Source organism: Artemia sp. Qi Xiang Cuo, chromosome 11 (assembly GCF_049724085.1).
Source record: "Artemia sp. Qi Xiang Cuo chromosome 11, ASM4972408v1, whole genome shotgun sequence".
NCBI classification, from domain to species: Eukaryota; Metazoa; Arthropoda; class Branchiopoda; order Anostraca; family Artemiidae; genus Artemia; species Artemia sp. Qi Xiang Cuo.
In genome coordinates, this window is record NC_142804.1 from 55,379,893 (window position 1) to 55,392,327 (window position 12,435).

At 37.9% G+C, this 12,435-nt stretch overlaps 1 long non-coding RNA gene across 1 annotated transcript in view; it reads left to right on the forward strand.

Annotated features, from left to right (window-relative positions):
* Nucleotides 1-2,705: 2,705 nt before the first annotated feature.
* The window catches only part of LOC148947151 (uncharacterized), a 54,810-nt gene continuing 45,080 nt past the window's right edge, over nt 2,706-12,435 (forward strand). Inside the window, exons 1-2 of the long non-coding RNA XR_016142464.1 lie at nt 2,706-2,731; nt 3,964-4,054. This is a non-coding gene — a long non-coding RNA (uncharacterized LOC148947151). The remainder of the gene's footprint in view (nt 2,732-3,963; nt 4,055-12,435) is intronic.

Sequence of the window (12,435 nt, forward strand, 5' to 3'; positions counted from 1 at the left end):
CTGCGATGACGTAATCATTTGCCTACTGAATTCTTCTTCAGCCGCTAAATGGCTTCGATAGTTGGCTACTTTTTCTTTAAGTTTCAGCATATGTTCCATCGTTTCAGCAAGGACATCTTCAAGCTGCTGGGAATATGCTAAAAATAAAGAAAATGGATAAAATGAAAGAAGACGAAAAGTGACAATTACATGCAATAAAATACACAAATGCACAAACTTTGACCTTTATCAGTGGAGGGGGGGGGGCGTATTAAAAGAATTTCACTTATAGTAACAGGGAATGGTTTAATGTATAAAAAATTTTAATTAAGACGAAGATTTCTAAGATTTTCTGAGGGCTTTTGAGTCAGTTTTGTGAGAATTTCCCTCTCAACTTGATGGCTAAGCGCGCCTTTCTGAAGCTTAAAAACTTCAGACTTTACCAAGATAATAAACTGTTCTGAGCTTAAAAACTTTAGAACAGTCTGAAGTTAAAGAACTTCAGACTTTACCAAGATAATAAACTGTTCTTTCAACAAATAAATGAATATTTTGGAAAACAAAAAGCATTTCAAAAACGTGAAAACGAAAGGAAAAAAAAAATCTATTTTACCATCAACATCATAATCAACTTCATTAGTCATTGCTAAGAGCTGTCAGCAGGCTGTTTGCCATCGGGGAAAATTCTCTACAACTTGTTTGTGGGTGTCAAGAACGTCTTCTTCCATTTACTGAAGATGAGAGACAGCCTCGTGGAACTGGTACATATCAGCTGAGAGTTCACAGTAGAATGACCCCTATTGATCCCATTGCTCACCCCCGCTGCCATCTACAATTTAGTTTAATGCTGACGGGCACCAAATATGGGCATGGAATCCCCAGGGAGAATGATTGCATAATCGAAGTGGGTCAATGACCTCTTTTTCCCAGGTCGATTTATTTGTTGTTGTTGTTTGGCCAAGTGCACGCTAGGGGCGAATGTTAAGAACCTGGAATATGAAAGACGATCATATTTCTCCTTCTTAGCCAATCAGAGACTCGGATACATCCCCCTTTCTAGACCAATCGGAGAATCGCCTACATATGATTTTCCCTTTGCATACCAATTCACCCTTGAGATTTCGTATATAACGGACATGCAATGCGATTAGATTATCAGAAAGTATTGTGACACAGTAGAAACAAGAATGGATATTATTGATGAGCTTGAAGCCTTGACAGCCTCAATTTACAATGTGAGTTCTGTTTTAGTGCATTTTCATTTTTTATTTTCAAAATAAAATTATTTTCCTTGGTCACCCTCCAGTATATTTAGGTAAGTACTCCCTCCCCACCATACAAACTCCACTATGCTATTTTATACTCACTAGAAAACAAAAAATATGTTCTTTTTACTACCTAAACCCTCCTCAAACCCCCCCCCCCACTGTTTTTACAAGTATAATTCTTCCAATAGAAATAAATTTATTCTTTCTGTAAGCCTATCTAAAAGCGACCACTGACTTCTGTCAATCCCTTAGCCATTAAAACGCTAAATTGACAAAACATTTCCGCAAGATTATAATTAGCTGACACCCCCACAATTGCACTTCCTGCATGTCAATCCTTACATTAACGGTTTAGCCAAAGGTTCCACAGATAAAAAAAGTTGTTTTTCCAGTCAAATTAAAAACAGATTCGCGTGGTAAGAGATTGCTGTTGATTAACCTATGTAAGGCTACAGGCTTTGCAAAATTCTATGTTGTATGGAAGTAGGGAAATGAGTTATTTCCAAAATTAATGCCTAACAAATATTTTTAGGACATAATGTAAAAGGGGGAGGAGGGGGCAATGCCTCGCTTCTAACAGCTTCGTTGTAAGGTGAAAACAAACTGTTCCTTCGCATGAAAAGTAAGGGGGGATTCGTTGTGTAGACATGTCCAACCATTGACAAGAAAACTAATGTTTAAATATAAGCGATGCGTATCTAGGCATGGTTTTAATTTTTTTCAAGCTTTCTTTAGATAAATTTTCTCTTATATTCCCAGGAGGAGGCGTGAAAACTATGGTTTCTAAATTTTATATGCAAGGTTAGAAAGAAAAGTCTTTAGGTGTTTGCATGAAGACTATATTATACGTAAATTGAATAGCATTTTTACCTATGATCACAAATCTTAGGCATATAAGCTGTGTGTTAACAATTTAATTTTTTTTCTAAATGATAAAAATAGAAACATTGATTTCTATCCTAAGGCTATAGACTACTGATTGTCAAGATTTATTTTTTCACAAGTTGTGTAATAAAAACGCTTGATTTCTAAGCCTAGTATATTTCTCGTGAAATTTTTCTTTTTGCTTTGCTGAAAAGGGGGAGGGGGCTTCTTTGCGATAAATGCTTTTCTAGACAAAATTATGGTTAGTGGTGGTGGGGATACTAATTTTCCTTCTGTAAAAAAAGGGGGAAATTATTTTCCATACTAAATTTTTTCTCTTCTTTAAGGACAATTGTGAAGAATGTGTGCCCCCTCCATCTAAGAAAGCAAGAGAGGATGAGGCAGCCCCAATGCAGCCTGACAGAAAGTTAAAGAGAGAGTGGGCGGATAACTACAATGCCGAAGCTACGCAAGATCATGAAATAGCCGGCCCGTCACCCCCTTATCATACATTGTCGAGGGTCTTAGGACCTGCGTCGCCTATACAAGATTATGAGGTTGCCCTCCAACACGCGCTACCCAGACCATCTGGCACCCAAGTGCAGCCGGAATTTGCAAATGTGAGCATTTTTTCTTACCTAACTTATCAGGTATATCTAAACATAGCCATTTTTCATTGCGCAGTAAAAGTGTCTCAGAGATATTAAAATATAAACCCCTCGCCCCCAATCATTGTTTTAAATTTCTCTGCTCCCCCCCCCTCCCTCAGAGATATCTAAATATAATTTTTTTTTTTTTGTCAAACCACTCTCTTTTTCTAATCTTTCCAATTTTCTCTGGCTCATCCACTGTAGGTCATAAACTGTTGCTATCTCTTCGCTATCTCTTAATAATATTTTTAGTTAATTTCTAGTCGCAATTACTGATAGAGAGCCTTTTTATCTCAAAATGCTGTTTTCGCAATTGAATATTATAGTTTTAATTTTTGACATAAAGCTCCGCGCAAGCTTATAGATAGTTTTGTCACCCCTCAGTCCTGTTTTGTCTGAAACATTAGGGGTTAGGTTAGGCAATCTAGGTTTTCAATGCTTTTTACCTAATTCTGTGTTTGTCTGAAAATAGCGGAGAAACTGTAAGTGTCTGCAAAATTAGCGATAGATATTTAGGACATTGGAATTCTATATTCTATGTAAGAGCGAAACATGTTATTCCCCCAAAAATAATTGCTAACAATATTTTTATGACATTGCTGAAAAGGGGGGAGGGGGATTGTTTTTCTCCATCAAATTAAAAACGGTTTTTCAGACAATTGCAATAATTAAGCGCAGGCCTACACAATCTCTATTTGGAGAAGTGAAACGAGTTATTTTCAAATTAATTGCTAACAATATATTTAGGACATTGCTGAAAGGGGGGAGGGGGACATGCCTCAATTCTATCACCATCATTGAAACAGGGAAAAAACAAAAAACTGTTTCTTCACGTGAAAAGCTGTTGGGCTGGAATTTCTAAGAAAAAGATAGCCTTTTGCGCCACGGGACCCGGGAAGCGCCGGTGGGCCCGGGAAGCGCCGCGGTGGCCCGCTGGGCCACTCGGAGGGGAGCATTAAATAATGGAAATTGAGGGGGGAGTTGTTTGAACAAAATCAAATTGCCTTCTATGTAAAGCGTTTTAGATTTTCGTTAAGTATTGCCTTCTATGTAAAGCGTTTTAGATTTTCGTTAAGTTGGAACTTTCAGAATATCGATAGAGTAGTGAATTAAATGCTACTAAGCGCGTTTTAAATAATAATCCAATTTTTAAAAATAGGGTGATTTAGACACATTGAAAATAAGCTATTTTTCATTTATAGGTTGCATTGGTCCCATATTCCTTGTCGCCGTGCTCATCAGTTGGAGGAGAGGACGCACCAGTGGACTTCCACAGCAATTTACCATGGAGTGGTAATTCACATCAAATTTCAGATAACTATAATGACTTTTAGCTGATTATTTTAATGTAGATTATAGCGCAGTTGAGCAGGGGGACTTGAGTCAAAACACCTTGCAGCTTTTGGATGATTTTACCCGGGAATTAACTGGGAATCCTCCTCTAGCCCCCAATGATAACCTACTTCCACTTCAAACAACTGAAGTGGATTCCCATACCCCAAATATTGAATAATGGGGAGGGGGTGTTGAGAAAATAAAAGCCGGGGAGGGGGGTAATGTCTAATTGACGCCTTTTCCCGAATTTCAATTATCTAATACAATTTTAAATGCAATAGTTGTCTACACTGCAACTTTTGGCAATCCATTTAATTCACTTATGGGGGGAAATTTTGTGTTTGATCCCGTAGAAATTGTGCATGACTATGTAGATAGAATTCGTGCACTGCTGGAGAACCAAATTCAATTATGGAGAGGGGGGAGGGATTCAATTAAGGTTTCAATTGTTTTAAAGGTGTTTTATTTAAATGAGGGGAAAAGTGAAGTCTACCACCATTATATACACTCCGAGATGCGTTTGATCTATCCGAATTTAGAAAATTTTTAGGGTGTTTTTTGCGAGTGGGTAGGTCAAATTATTGCGCATCTTGAGAACTTTAATGAAAATGGGATCGGCTCTGTAGTTCTTTTTGTTGAAAATTTAAGTGTGAATATTTGTAAATTTAAGAAAGATTTTATTTTAAGAGGCGGGCAGGGTATGATAGGGATACAGTTTTAAATTATAATCCAGATTTAGTAGGTTGTCGTGGTCTCCAGCGGATCTGTTTTTAAACAGGTCAAAAATGTTTCAAGTATGCTTTCCTCATATCAGCGTTCGAGCCTCTAGCACGTGACGCTACCAAGACGAATTTAGACGATTGGGCTGTACATGGGAAGGAAGGGTCCAATTCCCCATTGTAGATTTTTCTTGTTTAGAAGGAAAATACCCAGTAACGCTTAGATCTATTGATATTTTTGAAAGTGCTAATGCCCATTTAAATATCGGCGTTACTGTGGTTCAGTATGAAACTGAGTTTAAAGATGGGGTTCGTTCTAAAAAGAAGGGGGTGGTTTTCCCAGTAAGGGGCCCGTCAATTGATTTGGTCAAACACTGGGTTTGGTTGTTGTATACACCACCATCTAGTGACTTTGCCAATTCAATTGGCCATTTTAATCCGATTACAGACATCAGTAGAGTTCTGGGGGAGGGTAAGAAACAGAGTTCAAGTTTCTACTGTCCAACATGCCTCTCTAGATTTTGGACAGAATTAAAGTTGCAAAATCATATGAAGCACTGTAGACGGCATGGCTACCAGACAGTGGAAACGGTTTCAGGGGATAGGGCCATTTTACGCTTCAAAAATTTTCAAAACACCCTCCTCCAGTGCAACAAAATATCTTTGGACTGTGAAGCTAAGCTGGTGGAAGTGAACGATCCTCGATTTCCAAACCAAATCAAAGAATATCAAGCTATTGCAGTGCCCTATGCTCATGCCCAAAGAGACAGTTCTAACACCATGCGGTTGTTAGAAATAGTAGAAACATTGGATGAGCGGGATTGCGTGATCAAGGCACTGACCAGACTAATCGACACGGCTAATGGTGCTATTTCTCGTTTGTGAAATACCCATTATCCAATGGTTTTGTCTGCAGAGGATCGTCTCACGATTAAAGATAAGACAATAGGTAGGGTTTGTAATGGGGATTTTGTAGAGGGGTGTAAAGGGACTAAAGGGAAAAGAGGAGGGAGGGGCAAAGTCAGAGAGCATAATCACTTGTGGCAGGAAATATCCTCTGGGGGTAGTAATTTTAGAGGGGTAGCGCATCAATTGTGTAACCTAAATGTTAGCCAACAGTTTTTTATCCCAGTTTTTATCCACAATTCAAATTATGATTTAAAATTTATTTTACCGGAACTGGCACGTATGCACAGGGAGGGAGGGGGAGTAGACAGTCCATGGGTAAATAATTCATTTACCTAAAATACTATTCCCAAAGTGACCGAGAAATTCGTGCTTCTCCAGCTGAAATGGCAGGTAGTAAATAATGAGCTAATGTTCTGTAATCAAATCAGGTTTTCAGATTCTTTTAGCTTTTTTTCCAACGGCATTGAGTCAATTGATTCAAGTGTGAAGAAGTGACAATTTTGATAGATTTTCTTTTTTTAAACAGCACTATTCAGACAGTGAAATTTATGACCTATTAACCTGCAAAGATATATACGCATACGACTATTACTGTTCTGGCGCTCGCTTAAGCGAGGTGAACCTACCTCCAATTGAGGTTTTTACAATTCACTCACCTGCAATGAACGCAAAGCCATGAACTATAGCTTTGCCAAGAAGTTGTGGGATATGCAGACTTTTCATAAATATCGAGATTTGCACAAACTGCCTCTGGCCAGAGTCGTTTTAACTCGGTCGGCCATAGGCAACTAGAGTAGAGGCCGAACTCTTCACCTTGCTCGGGCTAGATCTAGGCTAATATTTTACAACACCATACTTGGTGATAGATTTAATTATAAAAATTAGTGGGGAGGAAATAGGCCTAATCCCCGACGTAGATCAACATCTTTTTGTAGAGCGTTCAATGAGGGGAGGGTATGTTTTTGATGGGGACTACGTCTTGTCAACCGATCTAAGCGGACAAAACACCGGTGCTAAGTCAAATGCAGTGTTCTTGGAGATGAACTTATTGTACCCCTCGGCAATGTCTCACTACTCTTTGCCGTGTGGGAACTATCAATGGCTTGAGAATCCTTGTGAGTTCCCCCACATAACCACCGTCGAGGAGAATGGGCCGAATGGATGGCTCTTTCAAATCGAGGGTAATAGTCCTCTTGCGCTTCCCGATTCCGTCAAAGATTTTGTTTTTCCCTATATCAATTGACCCGTGAGCAGGGACTCGATAAGTCCCTATAATTAGTCACTGGTCGACGATTTGAGGCTGCACTGGACCCCCTATAAGCAAAAACTAATTGCTGATTTGGACCCTAAGGAGAATATCGTTGTTCACCATTTGCTTTTGCACTGGATGGTGAACAATGATTTCAAGATCACAAAAATACATAGGGTCCTGTTGTTCAATCAGAAACCTTATTTGAAAACGTTTATCGACACTTTTGTTGATAAACGCTCTAGGGCAAACTCCAGGGTAAAGAAGGAAATTTACAAACTCGTTCTAAATTCAGCGTTTGGCAAAATGTGTGAAAGCGTACGTAACAGATCTCGCTGCGACGTCGCGACTGACCCTCTAGAGTTTGCACAAATTATTGCCGATCCCAATTTTACATCATTCACGAGCATAGAGACTGGCACGGTTCTTCTACACAGGAAAAAGCAAAATGCAGTGCTAAACAAGAATATAGCAAGAGGTTGTTCAGTACTAAAAATTTCCGATAAGCTTCTTTTTTTCATTTTATTACAATATGTACAATAGCCCCGGGACGGGAAGGGCGAAGTTTAATATGGGAATAAATATTATCTGCTGCTAAAGGTAAAAACCGAGGATTTATTTGGTGGTTGAAACCATGGGAAACACATCAGGTCGTACGACGGTTTTACCAATTGAAAGCTGATTTTTTTCGTTAATCTTTTGTAATGTTATGCATTCAACCAACTACCAATACTAGAATCAGAGGCGGACAGGTAGTTGAGACGAAGAGAGGGGTCTCCGGGTCCTAAAGTTTATTGCTTTGAAACACAGAGTTGGGATGCAAATCAGGCGTACAAAGAGGTGCCTACACATTTTATAAAGAGTAATTTCAACATGAGCGTGTACAGAGACTGTGTAGAAAGTAGCCTAGGGCCGAGAGCACAAGTGCTTGCAATTCGCTCTCTACAGTATAGAAATTATACTGTGAGAGTGGAAAAAAATGCAAAGTCGTGTACATCCGACAAAGTCTATGTGCTCGAGAATGCTGTGTGTGTCCTGCCTCATGGCCACTACCGTATTTCAGACTGAGTTGAATGCATAGACTATCGCAATCAACTTGGTCTGGATAAATTAACCTAACCAGCTAACCAAACCAACTAACCCAACCACCATCATCAACCTTTCATAAATTAACTAACCACCACCCAATCCCGCTCATAAATTAACTAACCCAATCTCACCACCACCTTAACCCAACTAACCCAACCTAACCTGCCGCAGTGACGACAACTATTGTATACAATCCATTTTCCACCGCGGCTCCGGAGGGGTGGGGGTCCCGCCCGCGGCCGGCTCCCGCGGGGAGGGGGGTCCCGCCCGTGGCCGGCCTTCGGCCCCCGTAGGGGCCCTGGGGGGGGGGAGGGGTCTCCCCATTTAAATTCATAATGTTCAACTGTGCTATCAATTTTAAAGTTCATGTGTTTTTTTTGTTGTTTTCAAGTGTTGTTGCTGTTGTACAAAAAAAAAAGTATTGTTGTTGTATAGAAAAGTGTGCTACTCTACTAATGTACATAAAGTGTTCTTGCGGGACAAAAAGTGTTTTTAAGACAATAAGTGTTATACAGATAGTGTTATTGTTGATGGACAAAAAGTGTTTTAATAATATGTGTTCTATATAAAGTGTCATTTTTATGTTGTTCATGTTGAACAAATAGAGTTTTCATGTTGCAAATAAATGACCATGAAATATTGTTGTTCTTGTTGAACATAGTGTTATTTTTATCGTTGTTGTTGTTGTTCATGTTGAACAAATAGAGTTTTTGTCAGGTTCTTGTTGAACAAGTGTTATTTTAATGTTGTTCATGTTGAACAAATAGAGTTTTCATGTTGCAATTAAATGATCATGAAATATTGTTTTTTTGTTGTTGTTCTTGTTAACGTAGATAGATCTATGGGGAAATTATTACTAGTACTACTTCTTCACTGGACGCGTATGAATTACAGTTAGTTGTAGTCCAACTGTTGTCAACAGCAGCATTAGCAGCAGCATGTATCAATTTAAAACACCCTTCAGATCGTTTCTGTGTGGACCGTCAATGTCGGGGAAAACAACACTTTTAGCTAAAATAATTCAAAATTGTCAGAAAATGTTTTTGGAAAAGCCGAAAAAAATCTACTATTGCTATAGTATTTGGCAGGAGTCATACGATCAAATAAAAGCTATTGCCACAACCATACCAATACAATTCATATGGGGACTTGATGTTTTCAATAGTATTGAATCGAAGTCATGGCTGACTCTTGATGATTTGGCTGAATCCATTGAACAGTTCTCACAGGAAATGCTACAACGTTTCACCGTTCGCTCCCACCATGAACACATTTCCATAACCCTAGTTCTACACAATCTGTTTCATCAGAGAAAATGTATGCGAACCCTTGCTTTGAATTTCACTATCTATGTTATCTATCGAGTTGTTTGGGATTCTAGCTCGCTAATTACTCTCAATAAACAGATATACCCCGACACTCTAAAATTTCGGTTGTCAGCATACACTCAGGCGACTAACAAGCCCTATGGTTCCATTTTGCTGGATCTTAATCAGAGCACGCCCGAGGATCTACGTGTAGTCACCGACATTTTCGACAATGAAATTACAGTATGTCTTCCAGTGAACATTAGAAAAGGCTATTAGTTGGTGTTATGACACTGAAGGAACTAAACAAACAACGGCACTTATTTTCTGTTTTAAGCACTTCAAAACCCTTCCTTAGGAAGGCCATACTCAAACATGGTGTTGACAATGATTTCATTAATCTAATATCTGAACTTTGTTTAAATTTAACTGAGGGTAATGTTCAACTGTCAGAAGGTGTTAGACAACAGACAAAGCAACATCGTTCAACTGTACGCGCCTTGGCTGGTAAAAACAAGGAAAAAAATTTTAAAAGAAAACGTCTCCTTCAAGCGGGCGGTAGCTTTTTCACACTTTTAATACCGATAATTGCAGGACTTCTAAACAGTTTTTTCTAGAGAGAGAATGGCAAAACTATATAAATTGACACCATATGAAATTGTCCTCTCGCCTGTTAAAGATTTTCAAGACAAGCTAGGCAAATTCTTTAATGATGAGAACATTGCCGATGACAAAAAACTGCTTTTACTTCAAGATACATTGCGACGTGTGGACAAACACAAACCTTATCGTGAGAGACCCACCGCTGTCGCCGATCCCTCTAACCAGGAAACATCTCCTTAAGATTCTGCAGCAGTGCAATCAAAGGAGAAGGAATTGAATTCAATTGTATCGAAAATTGGAAACCTATTGCCACTGACCTATCGAGAACAGAGTAAAAGAGTATTATTATATCTCATGTTGGAAACTGATGGTGATCAAGTTCAAGTCGACAAAAGAGATTGGAGGGCAACTAGCCACCCCACCCCCTCCTCTACGCCCTAAATCCATCAGATAAAAATTTTGAGACAGGCATTTTGTTAAAATAGTTCAAAGTTCCGATAACAAAAAACTTCGGTGTCGACACAGCCCCCCAGGGCCCAGGGGTAGGCGTTGTAAGTTATGCCCTGGGGGCATATAAACAATCAAACAATCATTAAATAAACAATCAATGCAAACAAGCACACGATAGATATTAATGTAACTTAATAAACATACTTAGTGCTGATATTAATCTAAAGTAATAAAAAAAATTCTGCTGGGTGGAATTTAAAGCAGGGGAACCATCAGCAGGAAAAGAAAATATTCTTTGAGGGGGGAGAAATTCTCTGTGGCTGCTCAATTATGCATGTGAAGGGGGAGACTTCCTCCTACCACTGTCTACGCTAAGGTTTCAGTTTTTATCTCAAGGCTTAAGAATGAACGCAATGCGATAAAAGTATAACTCAAAATAACATATATAGAATAATATATGCACACAACACGGAACTATTAATCAAAATGGCATATCATGAGTTGAGGCTCATCCAAATGATGGCCCAGGGGGCTCACCATCCCACAATCTATGAAATCAATCATGCAATAACTGAAAATATAAAGTATTTTTGAGTATTTTAACGTCTTCCACAACTCAAACGGTCCAACATTCTACAGCCCAATTAGTCTGTCTAATCTCCTAAATCGGGAACGGAGGAGATAAGTGAAGTTCCGCACCGTATTGGATGAGTCTCCAACCTCACCCTTCCCCTCCCCTACTGTCTACGCTAAAGTTTTCTTCTTTATGCCAAGTACACCACCCCCACTCCCAAACACTTTAACAAGGTAAAGTTTTGTTTGGAAATAACACATAGTAAATCTATTTTAATTATCCAATTATAAGTTTAAAATAAATACTCTCTGAAAGATGCAAAATTGTTTTGTCACACAAAATCCCATTAAGGTCAATTCAAAACAGTCATGATCCCTTTGTGTCAGCAAGTGAAATGGTCAAAATACCCTTATTGGGGCTATTTTTTCAATCCATTCATTGCTGTCAATCGCTGTCCACAAGTTATGCAAGCTTTCTATTTTTCATATATAAGGTTTTTATCAAAGATATAATTTTAGACTTTGAAAAAAGCCTCATTCGATTTAAATTAAAAGTTCTAGATCCGTTTTTTAAAGTCAAGAATAATCGGACAGTAAGCAACCCCCCCCCACCAAGCCATAAGAACTTGAAACTTTTTGCAATCAAAAATGAACAAAAATTAATTAAAAAAAAACTTTCCGAAAAATAAGTTTTTCAAAGAAAGGCCATTTTAAACTTAAGCTCAGAAGATACAAATACTTTCTAAAATTCAAACTCAAAACGACCAGGAATTACTATTAAAGAATAAATGAAACCCAAAACGAACAGAAATTAAATAAACAATCATAGCAAAAAACATACAACAAGTAATAACATAAATGAATAAATAGATCTTAAAGCGAGTAATGCTTAGATTGAATATGAAAATCAAGCTTAAAATGAAAAAAAATATTTTGCTAATAAAGAATAAATGAAACATAAGACGAACAGAAATTAAATAAACAATCGATGCAAACAAACGTACAATAGATATTAATATAAATGAATAAATAAATCTTAAAACGAGTGAAACTTAAATTGAATATGCAAATCAATTTTGAATCGAATAAAAATAACTACAAACAAGAGTTTGGGTATCGCCTCACTGCAGAAGCCTAAAACCTACTGCGTCATTGGTGCTTTACTGAAAACGAATTATTTTACAATGTTTTCTTTTGTATTTAATATTGAAAATCAATATTAGAATTACAGTAAAATTTTGAACTGATGAGCTTTCAGCAATTAATATCATTATACATCGAATATTCAGTTTAATTTATTAGTTCTTTCCAAGATTGGTCAACACAAGTATAGTTTTACTACAAAACAAAATTTGGATACAGCCCCCTTCTTTAACTGTAAAAACCTAAAGCCTTCTGCGTAATTGGTGCTTCACTGAAAACTCGTATGTTACAATTTTA